We start from the raw sequence: 23,397 nt of genomic DNA on the forward strand, positions 1-23,397 counted from the left end.
TCAGCCGTTTGTATGTGCAGGGATGTGTGCTTCGTCGCTGGACTCCTGTGATTTTCGGGCAGTTCTGCTGTAATTGTAAGAAGATAAGTGAGTGCCGCACTCGAACGTATTTCTTCTCTAAAGTAGTGGAGCGATCAAAGGAACATGCCCGCATAAGGCATTGATCTCCAGGTACAAAGTGCCTGCAACCGCCCGAGGGTCCCATCCTCTGGCATAAACATGCTTGCAAGACAGGTAGAGGTGTATAATGTTCAGTGCAAGAAGTACAGGTGAGGATCATCTAAAGTTACACACACACTCACTAGGGTCTTCCTTATTTGTATCTAGGTATTTGCATATTGTTGTCCGTGAGCAGGTGGGGATTTGATGCCAGGGATCCCGGAATCCTCAACTGCTACTAGCAGTATGACTTTTCTTGTGCATTATTCAATGTATTTGTATTCATATTCTTTGTGCCTTGGCGCATGTACGTAGAGCACACCATTCTTTGGGTTTACACATTAACTGTTCATCAGAGAGGTGTTTACCATCCTAGTGTGATGCAATTATAACAAAGTAATCACATTTGGTTAGCGCACTTCGGTCTCATGAATCTTGCTGTCACCTGAAAACAAAGTGAGGCGCCATTATCCGGGAGCACCAAATGATTCCAAATGATTCAAATTGCCGCCCATTGATACCCGAATCACAGTCACATTCTAGCCTAACCCAGGGGGCTGTAAAACAGACTTCATATGTTGTACTTAAGTGTTCACAACTAAGTAAAAAACAACATCTCTTCAATCTATATGAACATACATTAATCTAAAAACAAGTGTCCATTCGGATATATCAACATATGACTTCGATACCTGCTAGTATAGTAAGTGATCTCATTTACCCTGTCCGGAGATTACAACCCCAAATATTCCAGTATGTCTCTAGTTAATCAAATACTTCTCCCAACATTGTTTTTCGAAAACGTTCCTCTATTGTTACCAAAAACAGTCTTTTCAATTGTGCAAATACTTGCAACCTTATGATGGTGGCATTGACATGTCTGGCAACGCTAGACTTGACATTTAGATTACGGATGTCGCATATTTTATTTAGTCTACCTTAGATACTTTGCTTGGTTTGCCTAACATAGATCTTGGCCCATGGGCATTTTAAAACATGTATAATATGTATTTACAAATACAAGTTCCATAATCTGTACATTGTATGGACTTCCTTTTATTAAGCTAGATATTATGATTCCCTTCCTTTCTCGGGAGAACTGAAAGACCACAAAATACCTTTAAATGAAATCCACAGAACTTTGAATTTGGAGAGCAGGTGGGCTCTCTAGTCTGTCCCAATCCTCCTGACCCTCCTCCCCCCCAGGTAACCTTATTCCACACTCAACCCACAAACATGCACTCATCTTAGACCCCTCATTGGTGGGTAACAATCTGGGACAAAGTTGTGAGGTTTATCTCAAATGAGGGGAGGACATAATCCCGAATTGTTGCACATCAACCCTGACTGACTGAGGGCTCCTGGCGAAGTTTGCCTCTGGTGCTCAGTTGTCTGTCCCTTGTTTCCTTGTCTTCTCTTTGAACCGTGAATGTATTGTATGCACAGAATTTGCCTGTCCCTCCTAAACATTAGGCCCATTATTTTGGTAAAGGGACGGTTTAAGAAGTAGACTATACCTGTAATGATGGCAGGCCTCAAAATGTGTGCTTGCCATTAGCTAGTGATATCGATGTGGAGATTTGAGGGGGTGAGATATAATTAGTTATTAGTTTACTACTTGAAATATTTACCCCTGATAATAGTGGGATCCTAAAGTAGGGTGAAATTCATACTTATTTATTCATTTTTGCATTTATATAGAGCGCTAAACCCAGAGGCATCAAGGTGCTGATTGCGTTACCAGCTACATCCATGATATTACAGTAAAGTGCTTGAGTTATCAGATACAAATATGATGATTCAGTATAGTGATGGCTAGCATAAAATAAGCACAGGCAGGTTCTATTTTAAAAGCAATACAATTATATTGAATCTCATGGACAACAATGGCGGAATCGGCACTATGAATAAGGGTGCAAAGGCAGCTTTGAATTTACATTGCATTGCATTACATTACTGGTTGGACGAATTCAGACAAGGACTGCCTTTGTAACAGTAGAGCAGCATCACTTGCTAACAATGGGTGTGTCCGCACTTTTGAGTTAGATCAGGAACACGTTTAGTCTCGTCCACGTATTGCATACTAACGGTCAAAACAAACAAAATTCAGGAGTGCCTTAATGTTTCACTCAAAAAGGGACATCATTATATTAAATAATTCCAGACAAATATAAGGTAATAAAGTACATATCATGCCTTGTGGATTCATGGATTCACCGTTTTTTTTAATTATGAAGAAATCTCTCTCTCTCTCTAGATATAGATATAGATATATATAGATATATGTAATAGGTATGCAGCAATAAAATTGCGGCAAAAATGACGTGGTTTGACCCGGTAAAAGTGTACCCCATTATACCATTTAAGGGGAGCAGGGGTTGTGGGTGTGTCCCCTGCACCCCTTAATGGTATAATGGGTCTGGGGGTTGCAGGAGTGTCCCCTGCATCCTTTACATGGATTGCGGCGGCAAAACCACTGCCTTTTTGCCTCAATTTTTTGTGTAAACGTCAATTTCTGCCACAATTTTAACACATGGAACCATAATATATAGATATATATATATAGATAGAGTTGCACTCCCGGAAGACTAGATTCAGTCATCATCCGCCAGGGTCCAGATAAAGTTTAAAATGTAATCTTTATTTTTCAAGCAGAAATGTGCACTCCTCGAATTTCGCCAGAGGATTTGGAAGCATGCCGTGTTTCACTACGATCCCGTAACTTGATCACAATGATCCACCCAGACGTGAGTTGCATTTACATAAACAAGTGAGGGAGTAAAAAGATGAAACACTTCAAACGTGTCAACCATTTCGCCTTGTGTTCGTCGCCATATTAGTCTGTCTCCCACTTACACATTGACTTCTACACTCTGCGCCATTCCTATAGCCTTAAGTAAACCTATACATATCAAGGATTGTCTGTCTAATAGATCATAATATCGTCAAAACATATTAGATTGTAATTAGCAATATAATAATCTTTATGAACCCATGTACAAAACCTTGCTAATATGTAAGTTGTAAGCATGGCTTGGGTACAGGAGCAGCCAATATGAACGTGAAACGATGTGAACATACGTTTTATCTAGCCAAAACTGAAAATCATGGTAGTATAAGAAAGGGGAGTCTGGGAATCTCTCTACCAGCACGAACACAGCCAAATGACCTTTTCTTGGGTGAATAACCCCTGGCAGAGACTCTACCAAGTCTTTAGCTCACTGTCCCTTTCACAGAGAAGAAATTTCCCCGCATATCAGACCCCCCCCTTGTTTTGCATAAATTAACTTTGGGTCTAACCCTAAGTTACCAGGGTGATACAGACGTGGACCCCTTGCTCACTGTTCTTAGAGAGGTGCAGCTTCACCTCACTGATGATGCCCAACAAGGCTGAAACACGTGTATGGGGTTGCTGTGGTACTCTTGTTCAGAGGTGAAATGCCTAGCGTTTCGGTGCTGGACTGCCCCTGGGCAGGACAAAGACTGATATGCGGGGACATTTCTTCTCTGTGAAAAGAACAGTGAGCTAAAGACTTGGTTGAGACTCCCAGGGGCCATCCACCCAAGAACAAGTCAATGGGCTATGACCCCCAGACCCCCCTTGTTTTGCATGGTAGTATAAGATCTGATCAAAAAATGTTGTGCACCATCCAAATATTGCGCTCGTTTGTCGCTGCTCGGGAGACGAGCGTCAGAGCCACTTGAACTGCAAAAGTGTCCCATACTCCCAGGAATGGATGTCTAGGACTAAATACAGTTATAGGTTTATGGTGAACAGATGACAGTGTTGACACAAGCCAAAACCAATGTAGGAACAAACCCATTTGTGAAAGTTGGTTTGTATGTTCACGGTTGGCTCCAGCCCCACAACACTTGGTGGGCTGAAATGTTGTCCCGAGGTCGGCATACCAGTCTGGAGTGTACTGGTGATACTGAAATCTGACCAACCCCACCCATTTGCCCTGCACAGGCCCTGTGCTATCAGTATAGGCGATTTTGGGAGATTTCCGATTTGGTGTCCTTTTCCAAAATTTGAAGTTGGGACGCAAGTTCGGCATACCAGTGTGGGGTGTACTTGCAACAGTGAAATTTGCCCATCCTCACCCATTCGCCCTGCAAAGGGGTGGAGCGGTTTCCAGCCCTGTGCTATCCGTATATGTGATTCTAGGAGATTGATGATTTTGCAATTTTTTAAAAATAGTCACTTAGGACATTATATAACATACACAAGGCTATAGCAGACCCCCACGTGCATGTCAGCTACAGACCCGGGCAACGCTAGGGGATATGGGTAGTATTGTATAAAACAACCTCTTAATACCACTCTGTGTAACCATCAAAGGGTTTGTTGAAGAGGAGAAAAAAAGGTCTAGGAAGCCTCTTCATTACCTGTAGTTCTCCGTTAGTGTTTTGCTGTACTTGGTATGTTATATTCTTTACCTTGTGACTGTCTTAAGGTATCTATGCAGGGGGTCTTAGCATTGCCTGATTTTTAAATCATTGTTTTTCTGATGTTCGACTTATGTTTGATTATTTCCCACACAGACATTTAATCAGATAGACTGTGTGAGATGACGAGATGTTACCCACCTCAAACTTTTCCCAGGATGATGGGAGTAGTTTTCCTTTGTAATGTTGTCACAGCTTGAGCCTTTTTATAGGGGAACGTTCCCTTCTTTTGAATCTCGAGGAATCACTGGATCCCCTTTTATTTTATTGGCGATACCAGCCCAAATGGCCTGTCACAAAATCTACAGATTTCTCTATTGGGTTGTTTTATAAAGCACAGTTTCCATAACTGGTGGTAAAAGTGTTCTGAGTGCTCATGTGTTTGCCAAATAATGGAATGTGGTGCAGAGGGATAGTAGTGTCCCGAGGGTCATGGCGTTTGGTGTACATGCAAAGTTTGATACTCTTGGCTGGCTTATTTTCTAACAGCATCATTTTTTTCGCTAAGACTGAAATTTAATGTTCAGTTCATCTCGACTCTGCGTCAATATAAGCTATATTTGAATGTTTTTGATTGATGAAATGTATATCGAGATGGATTTTGATACAAGGGAACTAACACTAGTGTGTAATCCTGATCTACGTTTAAGTAAGGAGATGTTCGAGAACATGAGAAATGCACAAAATAAATACGTTGTTGCTTCTCTCTTTGATGTCGACTATGCAGAACCGTTGTGTTGTCCATTGTTGATTAAAAGAAACACGTTTCCACTTTGAGCTGTGCTTAAATCAAAAACGCTAATGACAGCTTGGCAGATTTTGGGCGGTTCAATTCCCTGTTGTGGGCTTTCAGGGAAAATACGGCTGCCGCAAATCGTGGCTTATTTGCGCCCCTCAAAAATATATTGGCTTGTTTTTACAGTAAAAATAAAGTCAATGCAAAAAAAAAGATGTTTGCCTGCTTTTCTTGCAAAACGTAATACATGTTCATGTATTGATAACTGTGCAATATTTTATTACATAAAGTAACTCGCTATAGAATTTCAGCCAGAATGGGCATAATATATCTATTTCGAAATTGACTACATTGTCAATTGCATGCCTCTGGATTGTTTAGGAATTTTGGCTCATTTATCTGATGAGAGGGACAGAAGGCATTTCAGAATCGTTGATTTCCTTTCAAAGTTACAAAGGTATGCACAATGTGACTGCCTCAAAGGATGCCTCGCTTTGCACAAATGATTTCACAAACCCATGGCAGGACGTTTGCGATGGGGGAAAACTCTGTACATTCACAGAAACAAATAAAAATTCACAAAGCAAAATTTTGTTCCTCAATACATCCACATGGACCGGATTTCAGATGAACAAGGTCCAACTGTTGAGACCTTTTGCTGTGGTGAGGCAACAAATTACTGTTTTGAGCCAACTCCATGTGCCATATGGAGTTTAATTGCTGGCTTGCATTTGTTGATAGAGGCGACATTGGGATCCAGTTTTAGCAAAGGTCTTTGTGTTTAGATGTTTGTGCCTGTTTAATGCCAAGATCGTGTTTTATGTTTGCTACAAGTTGAAACAAGAGAGACCAGACATGAGCTCGACCCCAGTCCTCAAAGCCTCCCATTCAAAGCTGGCCTGGCCTACTCCTCTGGGTGAGAGCCTGCACCTGTTCCCCGTGTTCTACCTCCAGCTCTCCCAGAACATGAGCACACCCTGGCCTGGGGACATGAAACCCTAGCAGATTCCATTTCACGCCTTGGCCGCTGGAACACAGTGCATTTATTCATCAATTTTCACACTCTTCCTGGAAATAAAGCGTCCACATAAAAATAAGTCTTCATAATGCACCATAACGATAACATTTAAACACGCTGTACCTTTGTTAAGCAACTCAATCACTAAATGAGGAAGAAATGTCAACAGTGATAAATTGGTTGTGTGTGTACTCCGTTCAGATAGCTTGATGGTGCAGTCATGGGATACAGTTCCTAATTACTGCTGGTAGCTCTGCTTTCAAGATTTTGATCCACTTAGAACAAAATCGAGCACATTTCTCCTTGGGGATGGTTAGGGCACAAGGGGCTGAGGGGAGATGTGGGTCATACTCGGACTGGGGGCTTTTCATTTGTGTAGAGCTCAACGTTCACTGTTACAAACCCCCTACTCTGTGGCACCAAACCTTATCTTGTTCCCTGGACTGTGGCAAATAGTACCCCTCACGCACTCCTTGTGGGTTTAGTAACCACAGTTACCTGTTGCAAGCTCCAGCTGATAAGTAAGAGTGGAGTGAAATTGCCAAACCGTTTACTGAATGCCTGCTAAGTTTGCGTTTCAGGAAATGCCTTTTGCTCTAGAGAGCACACAAACATGAATTTTTAGTTTTAAGAAGAGATAAAAAATATATCTTTTGTATTTTCTGTTTTCAGAACAGTTTATGTCGGCAGATTAAATTGTAGTTCTCCTCTCTCCCTCCCCAATCTCATTCTTTTCCACATTAGAATTGAAATAAAGACACGTCTTGGGTGGCATTGCGATGCACAGGGGCTTGCAGGCTAGTTACACATGTTTGTTTTATGGACTATTGAGTTACCCATGTGGTCATCGGAAAGCAGTAAGGAATTGTGATTGCAATCATGATGCTCGCATCAATATAGTAACCTCGCAATTCCTTCATTGACGTGTGTCGTCAGTTTCTCGATGATGACACACTTGCATTACGCTGAAGCTTTCATTCGTTTTGAACTGGATTAACTCCATTATTTTTTTAGCCTTACTTTTCTCTTTCTCTTAGTTCCAATGAAAAGTCCATTGACATGTCCTTTTCCGCATGAAATCCATGTACGTTTCCACAGCCATGTTATCTGCAGACTTTTGACAGAACATTCCAAGTTCCACACTTCATATTCGAACGTAATAACGTGCATCATTTTGTTTTCAAAACATTTCATTATTCTCCATCGGCACGTAGGTGATTTGCAATTGAATTTTTAGAACTATGCAAATCTGCCTATTGAATGAGCCCTCGAATGAACTCCTGTGGGGAGTTCATGGCAGCAATTTTAGAATTATTAGCCAATTGGAAGCAACTGTTACAAAGTAACTAGAAACGATCTGATGGGTCACGCGTGGCGTTGTTCACCTGAGGCTACAGCCTGCCTGAATGCAAACATTGGTCCACCTTCTTCACTGCTCCAGACAGAGGGAGAAGCCACTCTGCCAGTCTCTTCTGCCCCATTTACTCTTGCATTGAACCACCCCTCCCTTTGTCGTGGCTGCAACCCCTTGTCTCCTCAGCTGTGAAGGTATGTACTCGCTAGGCCTCTGTTTTGCTTCATCTCTGTTTTTTCTCTTGGTGGCAATGGGAAAACATGTAAATGGGGATCCCACAAGGGCCGGGGCATAGTTTGGAGGAGGGGGCAGAGTTCTGAGTGGGCAGAGTTGGCAGTTGAACTCTGCTCAAAGGAAATGTTCAAAATAATCGTTAAAATTGTACAATTCTTTTCCTGCTGCTTCTTTCCAAACTCCACACTGTACATCAATTCCACTTTAAATCACTTCCATGACAGCAGAGCACACAAAATACTGTTGGTAATGCAGTGATTGTAGTACATTAAAGGATCCATAGAGACACTCGCCAGTAAGAGGCTACCAGGGTAGCTCAGCAGGTTGAGACAGTTGCTGAGATATTATATATTAAAAACTGGTTGTTAAACATATACCTTTTTGCATTCCTTATAAAAAAAAGCGCTATAAAATATGCTTGGGCAGGGGATTGGGCTGGTCGCTTGCTTATATTCAGGGCGAAGGTGGCGGTATTTCTGCCCCTGTAGTGAAAATAAAAAGTTGGCACTCATGAACCCACAATTTTATTTCCTAATATATGCTGTTAGTACAACGGAAGCATTTATTTGTGATTAATCAGTTTGACAAGCATCTAACATCTTTATAAATATAGCCTGTGATAAAACACAAAGGAAGGGGCACAAAAATTAAAAGGTATTTGTGTGGTAGACAAAAAGTGTAAGATGCACATTTGTAAAACAATAGTATGCCCCTGATTTTTTTTTAATGCTTTGCCTTTACGGGGGCGGGGGTAGGGGTGGGTGTAGGGGAGCATTACATTAGATTTGTGTCACTGCCAAAAGGAAATCCTATTTTTTTTGTCCCAGCCCTCTCTGGAGACCCTTCACTCTGAAGCCCTGCATCTGAACTAATTGCCTCCAGGCTTTTGCCGTGGATGTCTGCAATTCTGTGACATTAGTTGACCAGAAGGCGCATATGTTGGTTGGAATAAATAACTCGGCTGGAGCAGCCTGTGTAATTGGTTATTTTTATTTTAAAGAAAGGTGTTGTGTAATTAAATATTCATCATTACGCGTGAATTATAGAGGAAATTCAGGTCATGCTACAGCGCTGAGGTATTTTTTTAGATGCGCACTGCTTCAGTCTGTTTGAACAGCAGCAGCATTTCTAAAATGTTTGCCTTATTCCTGTGTGTCTATGGATCTGTGTTTTAGAAACCGATCTTTGCCCCCCTTAATAAACTGCTTGTGTTTGGTATGCACCACACACTGATGACATCATATTCAGCGTGTGTTGTCGGTTTGCTGCCTGTCCCCAACTGTGTGTTTGTACTGTTTACATGCAACACTAACATTCAACAAAGAAAAATGCCACACTGTTGTGGCTGTGGTTGTGCCCGTGGGCTAATGTACCAGTAGGAGGGCAAAGGGAACTAATATTAACACAAGGTACTAGTACGTGTGTAGGTTGGCCTATAGGAAGGTGTGAATGAATTAAGGTCCTACCACTGGTCCAAACCTAAGTGCCCCATTTGGGGTACTAGCATCTACATATAATTGGTATCCATCATAATGCAACACATCAAGGAAAGTCATACACATTATTGTAAGTTAGAGACAAGACTTTATGTGCAAACATCCATGCAAAAAGTGAAATAAATGCCCTAAACCATGAGGGCAAATACAATCAATAAAACATTTTTGAGGTTACATACATATAAAATTCCTTCTAAACATAAATCAGAATGCAGAATTGCTTAACAGAAATTATGAATTTTAGTTAAAAAGGAAAGAAGATAAAATGGAAAAGTCAATGAAGCAAAAAAAGAAATAAAGAAAATATTTCTCCCAATGTAGTAGCATCGACTCTGGAAAAAGGTAACAAATACTTTTTTCAATATTATATGGTCATAAGTATCAATGAAACCCCAGTGTGAATATTTGTTCATACACAAATGGGGTGGGGTCTGCCAACGCATGAGGGGGAAAAAAAGAAAAAAGAACAATGCTGATATATGACAAAAATGAATAAAGCTAATTCAATAGACAGTGATCTCAGGAAAACAACTGAGTTACTGAACAAATGTTTTTGTAAATCCTGGCTAACTGATGAGACAACAAAACATGTATTGTTATAGACGAGAGGTCCAATGCAGATCAGATGTTATTCTGAGGGACCTCCAATCCCCTCTAGACAATATTGTGTTTCGGCGGTACCAGCTCCGCCTTCATCAGGGCAGTGATAGCAAGACCCTGTGGGAAACAACAGAGGAAAATAGGAAGGAATGTTTTAGTAAAAGAAAATAACTGAATTCGAAGGAAAACAGAAAAAAGAGAAATAGATGTGCAGAAAAATGATAGAGAATGATTTATGTGGAACAAAATTATGTAGAGGAATTGGTAGAGTCAAAAAACTGCAAAGTGCATGATCCTAGTCATGTTTGCAACTCACATAATGCCAAAGTCTAAATCTCCTAACGTGTTGGGATCACCTGGTAACATGCTAGTGTGACCCCCCCCCGAGGAAAACAAAAGGACCTGGCCAGAAATCCCCTTCTGAAAACAAAACCGCAAGGGACTTGCAACACACCAAACGGAACCCGCCCCCCCCTGTGGGGTAAGGGTGAAAGGGCGGAAAGAGAGTACAATTAAAATTAAAACCCCAATTCGGGCATAAGTGGATAGTCGAAGCAAGAAATTGCCATGGAGATGGTAAAGATAACTTACCAAAGGGGATGGTAAAAAAAATGAAAAAACCATGGCATGTAATAAACAGTTCATGCATCCAAAGAGTGCATGTGGCGTCTCTATAGAGAGCTGGGAAAAAAAATGTATTGGTTCCCAAAAAAAATCTTGCAGTCAGTAGCATCCGACCGTGTTCCCCATACCTATGAATCTAGAGAGAAAAAGCATAGTAGGGTATAAGCATATGTGTAAGCTTGGCCCATATGGAGGAGAAGAAAAATTAAGCAAAAATATTACCTTGAGCGTGATCCTATGCTACGCTCCATGAAAAAAGTGAGCCCGTTATTGCTCGTTGGGAAGTGGCTAAATCCTGTGTGGTGTCAGTTAAATGGGAAGCTGCCTCACAAAGGAGATTATATCACCCAGATGCGTTCGAGGTCTGTTGATGAAACCAACCTGGACCAAAAGAAAGGAACAAAACCCAATTAAAGGGCGGTTAGCCTTCAAAGTTGTAAAACACAGGAAAGAAAACTCGTGTATAAGGAAGCTGTAGTGCAGGTAGTACAGTACCTGTTATTAGGTGTAGCTGAGTTCCATAGCGAAGAGCTTAGGCAGATAGGGAAGGGAGGGAAAGACAGCCTCCGGCTGGCGCCTGTGCCGCGTTGCAAATTCTGCTGCGACTGGCTCCTTGAATGCGGAAAAGGAGCCTTTCTATTTGGAAGGACGCCATGACGTGTGGAGGCGGGCGTGTGGGCCGGTGTCTGGTAATTGGCGGGGCACCCAATCAGGACCCTGTGTGTCCGCCGAGTGGCAGGGGGTGTGTGTCCCGCCTAGCCTATCAGCTGGGATAGAGAGTCTTAGCCGGGTTGTAATAAATACAACACGGCGTCAGGCAAGCAAGTGATAGATGTTGGGGCCGGCGTCCGCCTGGAGACACAAAGGGGATCGCGTTTCTTCGTACCGCCTCTGACTAAATAGGGAATCCAAAGCCCGGGGGCATAATAGTCTCCACAGACCAGTCCAGAGGGGACACCCCCTTGTGCCAAAATGTTGGTCTAGGAAAACTATGCAATTGAGAAGAGCAGATTCTTTTGCGTTTAAACACGCCAGGAATTAACCGCGTGAGGTGGTTCTGGGACCCGAATTGCACCCGTATTGTTGGGATCTGTGTTACACCCATGTTGTTAGGACCCATGTGACAGCGACCTAATCTCTTGACCGGCTCCCAAGGTATCTAGACTATTGTGCAATGGGAAGTCTAACTAGACATGGAATTCTGCCAGGTAAGGAAAAAATTGTGGGTGTGCATGTAAACAGTGTATGCATACCGGGACTGAATGGTCTTGTGGAGGCAGTCCCGGGTGTAAATGTGCGCAGCATGTTAAATAACCTGGAGGTCCCTATCTAGGGATAATATGGATGACAATAAAACCATAAGAAAGCTCCGCTCGAAAAAATTATCTAAAAAGGATCTCTGTTAATGGTGAAGGATTCAGGAAGGAGGTAGCTCATTGAGACCATTGTCCAGGGAGTCCAATCTGTACACCCATCTCTTTTCCAATTCGAGAAGTCTGTGCTGTACATTTTGACCTGTATGGATCCTATCATGGACCCACCACAAGATGTCATCAGTGGTATGGGAGTTGGTCAGGTAATGTGTGACCAACGGAGATGTAGTTTTCTTACACCGGATCCTCGAGCGGTGTTCTGAGATCCGAGTCCCTACATTCCGCATAGTTTGTCCCACATATCTGAGCCCACAAGGGCATTCAATACAGTATATCACTTGACTGGTCTTGCAATTGGATTGATTGTTTAAGACCCATTGTCTATCGCCAATGTTGAATGTTTGGATCCTCTTAGTAAATTTACATACCGAACAGGATCCACAAGGATAGTGTCCGGCGACCTTGCGTAAGTTCCACAGGCCTGTGCGTAGTGGAATTTTACTGTATGAGGAATGAACTAAATGATCTCTGATGTGTTTTGCTCTTTTAAAAGCAAAGCGAGGTATAGGCTCATCCACCAGTTGTAATCTAATAATGGGCCAATATTTTCTGATCATTTTTTTAAAATCAAAAACATTGGGTCCATGTGTCAAGACGCATGTTAACCTTGCTGCATCAGGGGTATTCAGTTCCGGCCGTGATATCAAAAGTGAATCCCGGTCTGTGAACCTAGCTCTCTTGGTTGCGGTATTCACCAACCTTTTGGGGTATCCATGTATGTGTAGGCACTGACCAAGTGCTTCGGCATTCTCATAGAAATCTTTCAGAGAAGTACAATTTCTTCTGATTCTTAGTAATTGCCCATATGGCAAGTTCTGTTTAATATGTAGTGGATGGTCACTTTGATAATGAAGGAGTGTGTTGCGGTCTGTAGGTTTCATGAATAGGTTACAGGCTAGTTTGTTGTTGAGACCTGTAATCTCTAAATCCAGGAAGTGTATCTGTGTAGTACTATGTTCCATGGTGAATTTGATATTATTATCACAGGTATTCAACCATTCAAAAAATTGTTGGAGGGATGTGTTGTCGCCTGTCCAGATGAAGATAATATCATCGATATATCGATGCCAGTGAGAGATCTTGGTGCACCACTGGTTGATTTGACTGAAGATGTATTTTTCCTCAAAAGAGGCCATGAAAAGAATGGCAAGGCTAGGTGCGAATGTTGCACCCATAGCTTTGCCTTTGACCTGCAAGTAAAACCGATTGTCAAAAGTAAAAAAAATCTTGCATAGAGCAAACGTGGCTAATTCAATGATGAATTCTGGTGGTACCCGGGATGGGCCGGTCTGTGTGGTCCCGGGTCAAATGTTCATAGATGTAATCAATCGCTGCATCTTGTGGGATAGACGTATATATGGCTTGTATGTCCATGGTAACCAAAAGTTGTTTGGAACCATCAAACGACAGGTTCTCAAACACCTGAATGGTATGTGTCGTATCCCTGAGACATGCAACACACACACATATTTTTGTAAACCGTTATAAATGAACTCAATTTAATGAGTCTCGTTCTTCACTAATGGGGTGCACTCTACTTATGATTGTAAATGTTATTTGTGCTCTTCTTGTTACTGAAGCCATAATGAAGAGTTCCCTGGGCCATACCGTGATATAGCCCGAGCTCTGAGGACCCCAGGATGTTAACCACCAGGAACTTATCATTCGGACTTTAGTCTTGTGGTACTTATGGGCATTTATTTATTGTACAAAACGTATTGCCATGAGCGCGCGACCAGTTGTTTCAAAGAAATAGTAACCTACAATGGCTGTCACGGAAATGGAAGTGAGGCTCCAATCGGAGCCCCTCTTCCAGTCCCGTGGCGGACAGGAGGAGTGGCGCTGTGATGCAACATCCTCTTCAGGTAAGTGGAAGGGAAGAGGTGGGGTGACTGTGGAGGGACAGACAATTGCAGGGCGTGCGTTGGCAGCTTTGAGGATGCTCGGGAGGCAGATTTATACTGTGTGGACAGCCTGCATTTTGAGCCACCTGTTTAGCTTCAGTGCCCACCCCATGCCTATTGAAAAATAGGTCTAGTGAGAATGGCCTGCAATGCTTCTTGATCCTTTCACCCACCGATCTGTACTATTGGGGGAAACATCACCCCAATTCCGAATTTTAAGTCCAGGGGCTACTCAGTCAAAATGTTTTCCAAGATTATTTTTATTAACGTTTCCTGAAAGTGGGTGTTTGCATTTCAAATAGTTCAGCGATCAACATAAACATTTGATTGGCAGGAGATGAAAGCAGCATCTGCCCGTCAGCCGTCGGCAGACACCTCTGGAGAACGGGGGCCAATACAAAGCGCGTCGCTAATCTATTTTCTACTTTTTGTCCATTACATATGGCCCATTCCAGCCCTACTAGAATTTAAGCCATGGCTGTTCATCCTTTGGAAATGTATTCTAAAGTTTCCAAATGCACATTCACCTTCACAAACGCACAGAAATAATGTGACATGGGTACAATTGGCCAAGTAGCTCCTGAAAGCAGTTGTTATCAAGTTTACCAGGCTCTACTAGACAGCAAGCAGGTAATAGGATTTGAAATCTAGAAGCTCTAAAGCAAATCCTGGTTACAGCTATGTTTGCTGCATGGTACTTCCTACTTGTTCGTTTTCATCTTGTTCCCTGATAAGTGGTACGTCAGGGGGTGGCACAGGGACTTTACAATGCCATTACAGGATGTCATGTAAGCTTCTCCTGGCCATGCATAGCCAGTGCCCTAGAAGAGAAAATTACAAAACCTTTAATCCAATAAACAGAAGTCAGGCTACACCTGTAGGAGAGAAGAACACATTGCATCCACTCTCAAAGCACATTTCAAATGGATTGTGTCCTCCAACGTATTCCACATCTTTGACATGTAATGTCCACAGCTGTGCACTTCAGAAACTTTTTTGGCAGAGGGCGTCCTGCGTCGATGACGTCGCGTCGATGTCCCTCGAAGGCCTCCGTCGAGGGCAACGTCACCGGATGTTCTAAATAGGACGCACGGCGCCCGTAGCCTCAGTTCTGTTTTTTCTGTGAACGTGTTGCTCGGTGTTACTCGGCGTGCCTCATGTGTTCATCATTACAATGTCTTTCTCTTAGACCTCTGCGGTCTGGCTTCAAGACCTGCCGGCACTGCAAGTCCAAGATGTCACTAACCGACCCGCACCGCATTTGTTTGTGGTGCATGGGCGAGTCGCACGACACTCTAAGCCTGTTAAATCCCGAAAGTCCAAGTCCAAGGGGGTTTCCACCGACGACTCGAGGGGCGACTCTCCGCGTCGGAAGGTGTCCCGGAGATCTCGGTCCTGGAGTGGGTCCCGCCATTCTTTTTCCTCGTCCCTGCACTCTAGGAAGCGCTGACACCAGTAGCCTTCAACGTCCTCCTCGGAGGATGGTGCCTCGAGGAAGGTAGCGTGCCCAACGAAGTCGACGACTCCGGAGGAATGGGTGGCGTTTAAAGAAAAAATGTTACCGATTTTTCAATCGCAGGGCACGGGTTCGGTTGCGCCTTCTGACGAAGCTGGCCAGGATTGGTCTTGTACCATGGCTCGGGTCCACGACACAACTCGCATCGGGAGCCTTGGAGGTCCCATACGGACAAGGATTCAAAAAGTCGCAAGAGACGTGACTCTAGGTCTCGGTCCTCGTCCCCAGCGAGACCACAGCTGCCTATTGTGGGCTCGATGCAGGTGTCGACTCGGTCAATGCCATGTCGGTCCGACTCGGACATCAACGCTTTACCATCGTACCAGCCCACGGCGCCATCGGCACCTGTGTCGACGCCGAAGCCTTTGGAGCCTTTGGGGATTTTGCCTCGAAATTTGCCTTTGGAGTACCCGGATATCGTGGATCCTCCGAGGAAGGCTACTGGGAAGTCTGTGCGGCCAGTTGTGGCTTCCAGGCCCTATTCTGTTTCCAGGCCTGGGTTTCAGCCCCCTCTGGATGACATTTATGAAGAGGAAGAAAGGTCTGAGTTTGAGCCCACTGGTGAGCTTGATGAGGCTCCACATTTTTTTGGTGACAGTCAGTTGGAGGAGTTGAGGCAGACCCTCCATGATGCCAGTGGGTTGGACACTTCTCCAGAAGTGGAATTCAGTAGACCTGAGCCTGGGGCTAATGCAGAGTCTTCGTACCGGAAGCTCATGGCGAGGGTCTCAGAGTATCTGGGCTAGTCCAGTCCTCCTGAAGACTTTGTGCAGGATGATCTAGCGGACATTTTAGATCAAGGTCCGTCCTCTGATCTTGTTTTGCCATTTCATCTTACATTGCAGAAAAGGGTGGCAGCTGCTTGGCAGTGCCCGGAATCCCTTCCGGCTGTTCATAAATCTTTAACTAAGAAATACCACCTTTCCGTTAGCGACCCCAGCTATTTATCTACTCACCCCACTGTCCAGAGTGTTTGGTGGCCCGGAAGGTATTTTCTGCTGGGAGCATGGCCTTGAAATCGGCCAACTCCACGTGTGCCTTGGCAAGATTTTCACACACACTGTGTAATTGTTTGTTTGGCGGCTGAGCATATTCCCGAGGGGGAAGAAAGGGATGGTTTCCTTGCTCTAGTGCAGGACAGCAAGGATGCCATGTGCAAATCCCTTAATTCAGTTTCGGATACGGCCGACAGTGTTAGCCGATCCATGGCTGCGAGTACCATTATACGCAGATTTGCGTGGTTGCGGAAGTCGGGGTTTGCTCCGGATGTGCAGGCCCGTCTTCTGAACATGCTCTTTGATGGCGCACATTTGTTTGGCAGCAAGGCTGACTATAGCCTTGAGAGGTTGTAGACCTCAAAATCTGCGGCGTAATCTTTAAGTGCCGCAGTGCGTCAACCTCTGCTTTTTCATCCTAGGGGACAGCAATGGAGGGGAGGTTCTTTTCGTTACTACTCCTCCTTTGGTAGAATGAGAGGGGCTGACAGTCAAAGGGGCCTGCGAAAAAGTACCCGTGGTGGTCGGGGAAATCGTGGTGCAAAAGCCACTCAGGCAGCTGCCTCTTTGCCTTCAGGCATTGCCGCAGCCACTTCCAAACAGTCATGAGGCCATGTCCCATGGTTCGCCAGTTGGAGGCAGACTGTCTCAGTATCTTGAAGAGTGGCGAGCCATTACTTCAGATGCGTGGGTGCTGGATATCATAGACCACGGATACTGCCTTCCCTTCCTTCAGCGGCCTCACGACAATCCACCATGGAAACTCTCTGAAGCTTCCGGATCCACTCCTTGCGCAGGAAATCTTGTCCCTGCTGGAGAAAGGCGCTGTAGAACTGGTGCCTGTAGCGGAGAGGAACAAGGGATGGTATTCCCCTTATTTTTTGATTCCAAAGAAAGACGGGGGATTGAGACCCATCATGGACTTGCGTTGATTAAACAAACTTCTCCAAAGGACAAGTTGAAGATGGTCACTTTTTCTCAAGTCCTCCAGGCCCTTCAACTTCAGGAATGGTTGGTGTCTCTGGACCTCAAGGATGCTTACTTTCATGTGCCTATTCATCCCAAGCACAGAAAGTACCTGAGGTTTGCAGCTGGCGACTTGCACTTTGTGTTTCGGGTCCAGCCGTTCGGTTTGACCTCCGCCCCGAGGGTCTTCACCAAGCTGATGGTGGTGGTGGCAGTTTACCTCAGGCGAGGGGGGGGATTCACGTCTACCCCTACGTGGATGACTGGCTGATCCAGACGCGCTCTCCTGAGCAAGCGTTGGATCATCTTGGTCTCACCTGCCGCACCCTCCACAGGCTGGGCTTCTCCCTGAATTTCAAGAAGTCGCATCTGACACCTTCCCAACAGCTCCAGTACATTGGGGCTGTGTTAGACACGTCCTTGGGGAAGTGTTCACCTCCCAAGGTAAGGGCTCATCACATTGTGCAGATGGTGGACAAGTTTGAACATGTCCAGGGTCTTCCGGCTTTCGAATTCTTAAGGTTGCTCGGCCTCATGGCATCCTGCATTTTTCGGGTGCCAGAGGCCAGGCTGTGGATGAGATCCCTGCCGTTGGTCCTCAAGATGCAGTGGTCACAGTTCTCCGGCAAGATGTTGGATCCCGTTCAGATTCCACTCTCGGTCTTCCAGGATCTTCTGTGGTGGGCCAACGAAGGGAACCTGATGAGGGGGGGAACCGTTTTGGCAGCCGTGGCCAGAGGTGACTGTAGTGACGGATGCTTCCCTCACAGGATGGGGCGCTCATGCCAACGATTTGACAGCCAGCGGTCGTTGGCCTCCATCGGAGTCCAAACTCCACATCAATCTGTTAGAGCTGAGGGCCATCAGGGTAGCCCTGAAGGCTTTTCTGCCTTCTGTACGGCGGAAGAGTGTCCTGATCATGACGAACAACACAGTGGCCTTGCATTACCTCAACAGAAAGGGGGGGAGAGTAGGGTCACTGCGTTGTGCAGAGAGGCAGTGCAGCTCTGGTTCTGGGCCATCCAGCAGGACATTTTGATCTCTGCAGTTCATCTGGCCGGAGTCGAAAATGCATCGGTGGACGCTCTGAGCAGGCAGAGCATGGTTTCTCATGGGTGGGAGTTGGCTCAGGAAGTCCTTCAGGAGATCTTCACCCTTTGGGGTACCCCGCAAGAGGATCTCTAAGAGAGATCTGCTCAAGGAAATTTCCTCCAAGCGGAGCCTTAGGAGATGCGTTTGTGGTCGATTGGTCATTCCCACAGTTGTACGCGTTTCCTCCAGTCCCTGTCATTCCTCAAGTGTTGCGGAGGTTACAGAGGTTCGGTTCCCACATGATCCTCATTGCTCCAGATTGGGCCAGTAGAGCGTGGTACCCGGACCTTCTAGAAATGTCCATCCTAGAAATGTCCATCTGCCCTCTATGCCGTCTTCCCTACCGAGAGGATCTGCTCTCGCACACGACAGGGGGTAGGGCGGTCAGATTCTCCATCCAGAGGTCAAGACTCTCAACCTTCACGCTTGGTATCTGAAAGGTTGAGGTATAAGGATTGGGACCTCCTGGATGACGTGCTGGAGGTGTTGCTTTCGGCCAGGCGGCCTGCAACCAAATCCCTGTACCGTTGCTTTTGGCGTAAATTCTGCGACTGGTGCATAGATCACAATGTTCCTTTTCAGTGCTCCATTCCTATGGTTTTGTTTTTCTTACTTTCTTTGGCCCACAGGGGCCTTCAATGGGTACCATTGAAGGTTACCTGGTGGTGCTGTCTATCTTTAAGCGCTCGTCCGAAGAATGTTCTTACTTTAAGATTCCTTTGATTTCTCAGTTTCTTAAAGGACTGACTAATGTATTCCCGCTGTCCCCTTTCCAGGTGCCGGTTTGGGATTTGAATTTGGTTTTGAAATTTCTCATGGGTGCTCCGTTTGAACCTGTGCACTCTTGTCCTTTGAGATTACTGTCCTTCAAGACTGTGTTCTTGGTTGCGGTTACTTCACAAGGACAGGGTTGTACTGCAAGTACGTCCCTCTTTTCTACCTAAGGTAGTATCTGAATATCATTTGAGTCAAAAGGTGGTTCTTCCAGCTTTCTACCCTCCTCCTCATCCTGGTAAGGACGAGGAGCGACTCCATCGGTTGGATCCTGGGAGAGCTCTGAGCTTTTACATTTCTAGGATGTCCACGGTCGGAGTGGACGATCAACTCTTTGTGGGATATGCTGGACACCGATTGGGCCAGGCTGTTAACAAACAGACCTTGTCCAGGTGGATTATCCTCACCATTTCGGAGTGTTACCGATTGGTAGATAAGGACCCTCCTGAAGGGTTGCAAGCTCATTCCACTAGGGGCTTGGCTACTTCCACCGCCTTCCAGCGGGGTGTTCCTATCAGGAATATTTGTGATGCCGCTACATGGGCTTCAAACCACACTTTTGTTGAACATTATTCCCTGGATACAATCCATGGTCAGGATATGGCCTTTGGGAAGGCGGTTCTTTGTTCCGCAGTCTAATTGGGTACTCTAAATTCTTTTCCCTCCTCCATTTACTGGTACTGCTTTTGGAGTCTGTCAAAGATGTGGAATACGTTGGAGGACAAAATCTATTTGAAGAACAAGTTACTTACCAACTGGTAACGTTCCTTCGACTGGATGTTCCTCCAATGTATTCCACATTGCCCTCCCAGCCTGCCCCTCAGGAGAATTTCCTATTCGATTGCAGCTTCCTTTTCCACAATGCTAAGTGCAGTCAAGCAGGCATGAGACTGGTGCCACACGTTCTGAGAGAAAAAACTTAAATTGAGGCTACGGGTGCCGCGCGTCCTGTTTATAACATCAGATGACGTCGCCCTCGACGGAGGCCTTCGAGGGACATTGACCCGACGCCATCGACGCAGGACACCCTCTGCCGAAAAAGTTTCCGAAGTGCACAGCTGTGGACATTACATATCAAAGATGTGGAATAAGTTGGAGGAACATCCAGTCGAAAGAACGTTACCATTTGGTAAGTAACTTGTTCTTCTGCCTCTCTTGAGCAGACAGTTGCCATCATCCAGGTAGAACATGCAGATCTACTTTTCACCAGGGTCTCTTATCGTGCAATGCTGATATCACATTCCTCTTCAAATAATGTAAAATACCCCAGCGTGGTCGGTCGCACACCAAGGGGCGGCAAATAATATACCTCCTAGTTGGGCTGCCACATAGTCCTATATCATGTGTGACTAGCCCAGATAGTGACATTCAACAAGCTCAGCACTTTGAGGTGGCCACAAGCAACAAGCTTGTTGTGCTCAATACAACAATAAGTAAATACAAATCACACTCTAGTCCGATCTTCTCAACAATTGAGAATAGTAAAATAACGTAATTGTTAATGACCACTGACGGGTGCATGAACTGTGTGATCCAATGTATTACCCGTAATAACGGTAATAATCATAACACATTTTTATACAGCGCTCACAAGTGCAAATTGTGCAGTTTTGTAGTGGTTTGAATTGCAGGTGTTACGATGAACCAACTGAATGATACCCATGCTTGTGGATTCACTATCTTTGCCATAGCATGTGAATTCTCACTCATAATTTTACAGGTCATTTTGGTCATATATTTGGTGCCCTAGGTCACAATTGAGAGCACTTCCAGAGAAACAAAAACGAATACTTATCAGTGATTAGAACGGAAGGATTCTCTTAGCCAAAGGTGTGGCTGCATTGGATACTTTCTAAAAATTGTCAGTAGCCTACTTTGGATTAGTTTGTTCCCTCTGATGTCTCAGAAGCGTATGGTATTCTCAAACTGTATATTGTATGTTTCTTCTCTAGAGTATGAGTATTATTGTAGGAATATTGGTTTTTATAAGGTTCAATTGTATCTGAGAAGAAGGAAAGTTGTGTACACATTCAAATAATAAAGCCATTGTGAAGAGGCTGTAACTGGTTGTTGTAGTGGCATTTTATGAGTGCTCCCTCTCCCTGAATTCCGATTAGGTCAACCTTAATGCACCATACTATGGTCTGTCAAAGTAGAGCAAAGAAATTCCACAATGCAGCAGTTGTCACGTGGACTCAGCCAGGATGGATGCACCTGCCAGGCTGACTGTGGAGATTTTGTTTTTTTGTGCTAAAACAAAAGCAGAAGTGACTCATCACATTTTAGGATTTGTAGTTACCCAGCAGTGCAACGTTGCACATCTCTGCTCTACTTTGGCTGGCCACTTTGCATTATGGCTTAACTTATTGGAGTCTGCGAAGAAGTCCTTCACTTCAGCCCCTTCACTAGCCAGTTAAAGCCAACATACAAGGCATTCTGTGTCAACCTGAAAAGAATGTATTGTGCACAAAGTCAGCACTTTAATATGGGTTTAAGGAGACACCCCATCATATGATGTCATAGTGTGGTGAGAATTCAAGGCAAATGAAGACTGCCAGAATTCAAAGTGAGAGGCATTGAAAAGTTTCACTCCTTCAAGTGTGACATACATGATTCAACTGTTTGGAGAAATTGTGGACTGAGAAAGCAAATTAATAGTTGCCGTCTTTTGTAATGGAAAGCGCCTAACATGAGTCATGGAGATGGGCTCAATGTAAAGCTAGAGGCCCCAAAAGAATGTCATTATATTCATTAATATTTTCACCAATTACTTGCTTTCTTGAGGAACGGCACTGAAAACAGCAGAACTACGCCTGCCACACTGGAAAAATATGGCTGACAGCAAAATACAAACTCTGAAGTACTGGAGAGATACAGATCATTTATACAGGTCAACAGATACTGTTCATTCCTTACAAATCATGCCATGTACTACATATATCTTCATTTTGAAATGCAGACCCCCTGCTGTACCTAAAAAGAAATGAAACCAAAACAAACTCTTTGTAGTCAAGGTCTCAAAGTTTCAATAATATTTCAATGTCTCGGCAGGATAGCTTAGGGGCAAAGTGCTCATCTTGGAAAGACGACACGGAGCAACACAGGTTCGATCCCGGGTCCACGCTTAGAAACCTCTGGTATTAAGCACGTTATAAATAACAAATTACAATGTAAACAGTCTATTAATTTCTCCTGCAACTGTCCGATTATTGTGCAAAGCTTATAATAATATGGTAGATCATAAATTATATCTTAGAATGTAAATTAAGTAAAAAGCAATGGTTCTGTTTCTTTGAATAACCTATGTACTGACTTCAAGTTCAAGGTTTTTTTAACCCGAAACAGTCTGGCCCCCACCTTTTCAAGACATTTTGAAAAACCCTTGAAAAATGAGGCACAGATGTGTCAAATAGTGTAGAGTTGCAGTGTATGTTTAGATTAACATCTGCTGGTCAAAACCTGTTCTTCTTTATAATCCAACTCAAACTTCTAATTGAAATTCAGGAGATCACCTTTTAATCTCTGGCTAGCACTTAAGCCAGCCATCTGTAAGTTAATGCTGAAGGACAAAGGGACCTATCGTAAATTCCTGATCAATCATTGACTAAGGCTTCACAAATAGCTGCTTACATATAACTCATGTGCTGTGCATGAGGTCTTGGTGACAGGACATGATTCAAATATAACATGAATGAAAAAGGATTTGACTCGTAACTTTGGAACCATGTCAGTTGCACAGATGGGACTGGGTGTGTTTCAAAGCCAAGAGCCTCCTCTTCGATTGGACACCAAATGTGCATCTTCTACAATTAATAATGAATACAATGATTACTAGTCATAAAAGTTTGAATCGTTATTGTACAAATTCTTGTCCCATATGCAGGCGTGTGTCTGAGGTCCAATTACAGAACTCTGTATTATAAGTATAGCAGGTTGATACCAGAGATTTTAGCCCAAATACCACTCCACAATGAAGAATATTAAGAGCAGATTGGGCCCCCCTCCTTTTTCTGGTCACATGCATAGAAAACATAATCATTTAATGGA

At 44.2% G+C, this 23,397-nt stretch overlaps 1 protein-coding gene and 1 long non-coding RNA gene across 2 annotated transcripts in view; one reads left to right on the forward strand and one right to left on the reverse strand.

The window, feature by feature from the left end:
- COX10 (cytochrome c oxidase assembly factor heme A:farnesyltransferase COX10) overlaps window positions 1-23,397 on the forward strand; it is a 1,225,252-nt gene that overhangs the window by 482,017 nt on the left and 719,838 nt on the right. The gene's annotated exons all lie outside the window — the stretch shown is intronic.
- On the reverse strand, window positions 9,861-13,133 carry LOC138582859 (uncharacterized). Its single transcript, XR_011305093.1, has 3 exons — window positions 11,166-13,133; window positions 10,638-11,051; window positions 9,861-10,163 (listed from the first exon to the last, which is right to left on the reverse strand). It is a non-coding gene; the product is annotated as an uncharacterized lncRNA (long non-coding RNA).

This window comes from Ambystoma mexicanum, chromosome 3q (genome assembly GCF_040938575.1).
Source record: "Ambystoma mexicanum isolate Mex_15411 chromosome 3q, UKY_AmexF1_1, whole genome shotgun sequence".
Taxonomy (NCBI): domain Eukaryota; kingdom Metazoa; phylum Chordata; class Amphibia; order Caudata; family Ambystomatidae; genus Ambystoma; species Ambystoma mexicanum.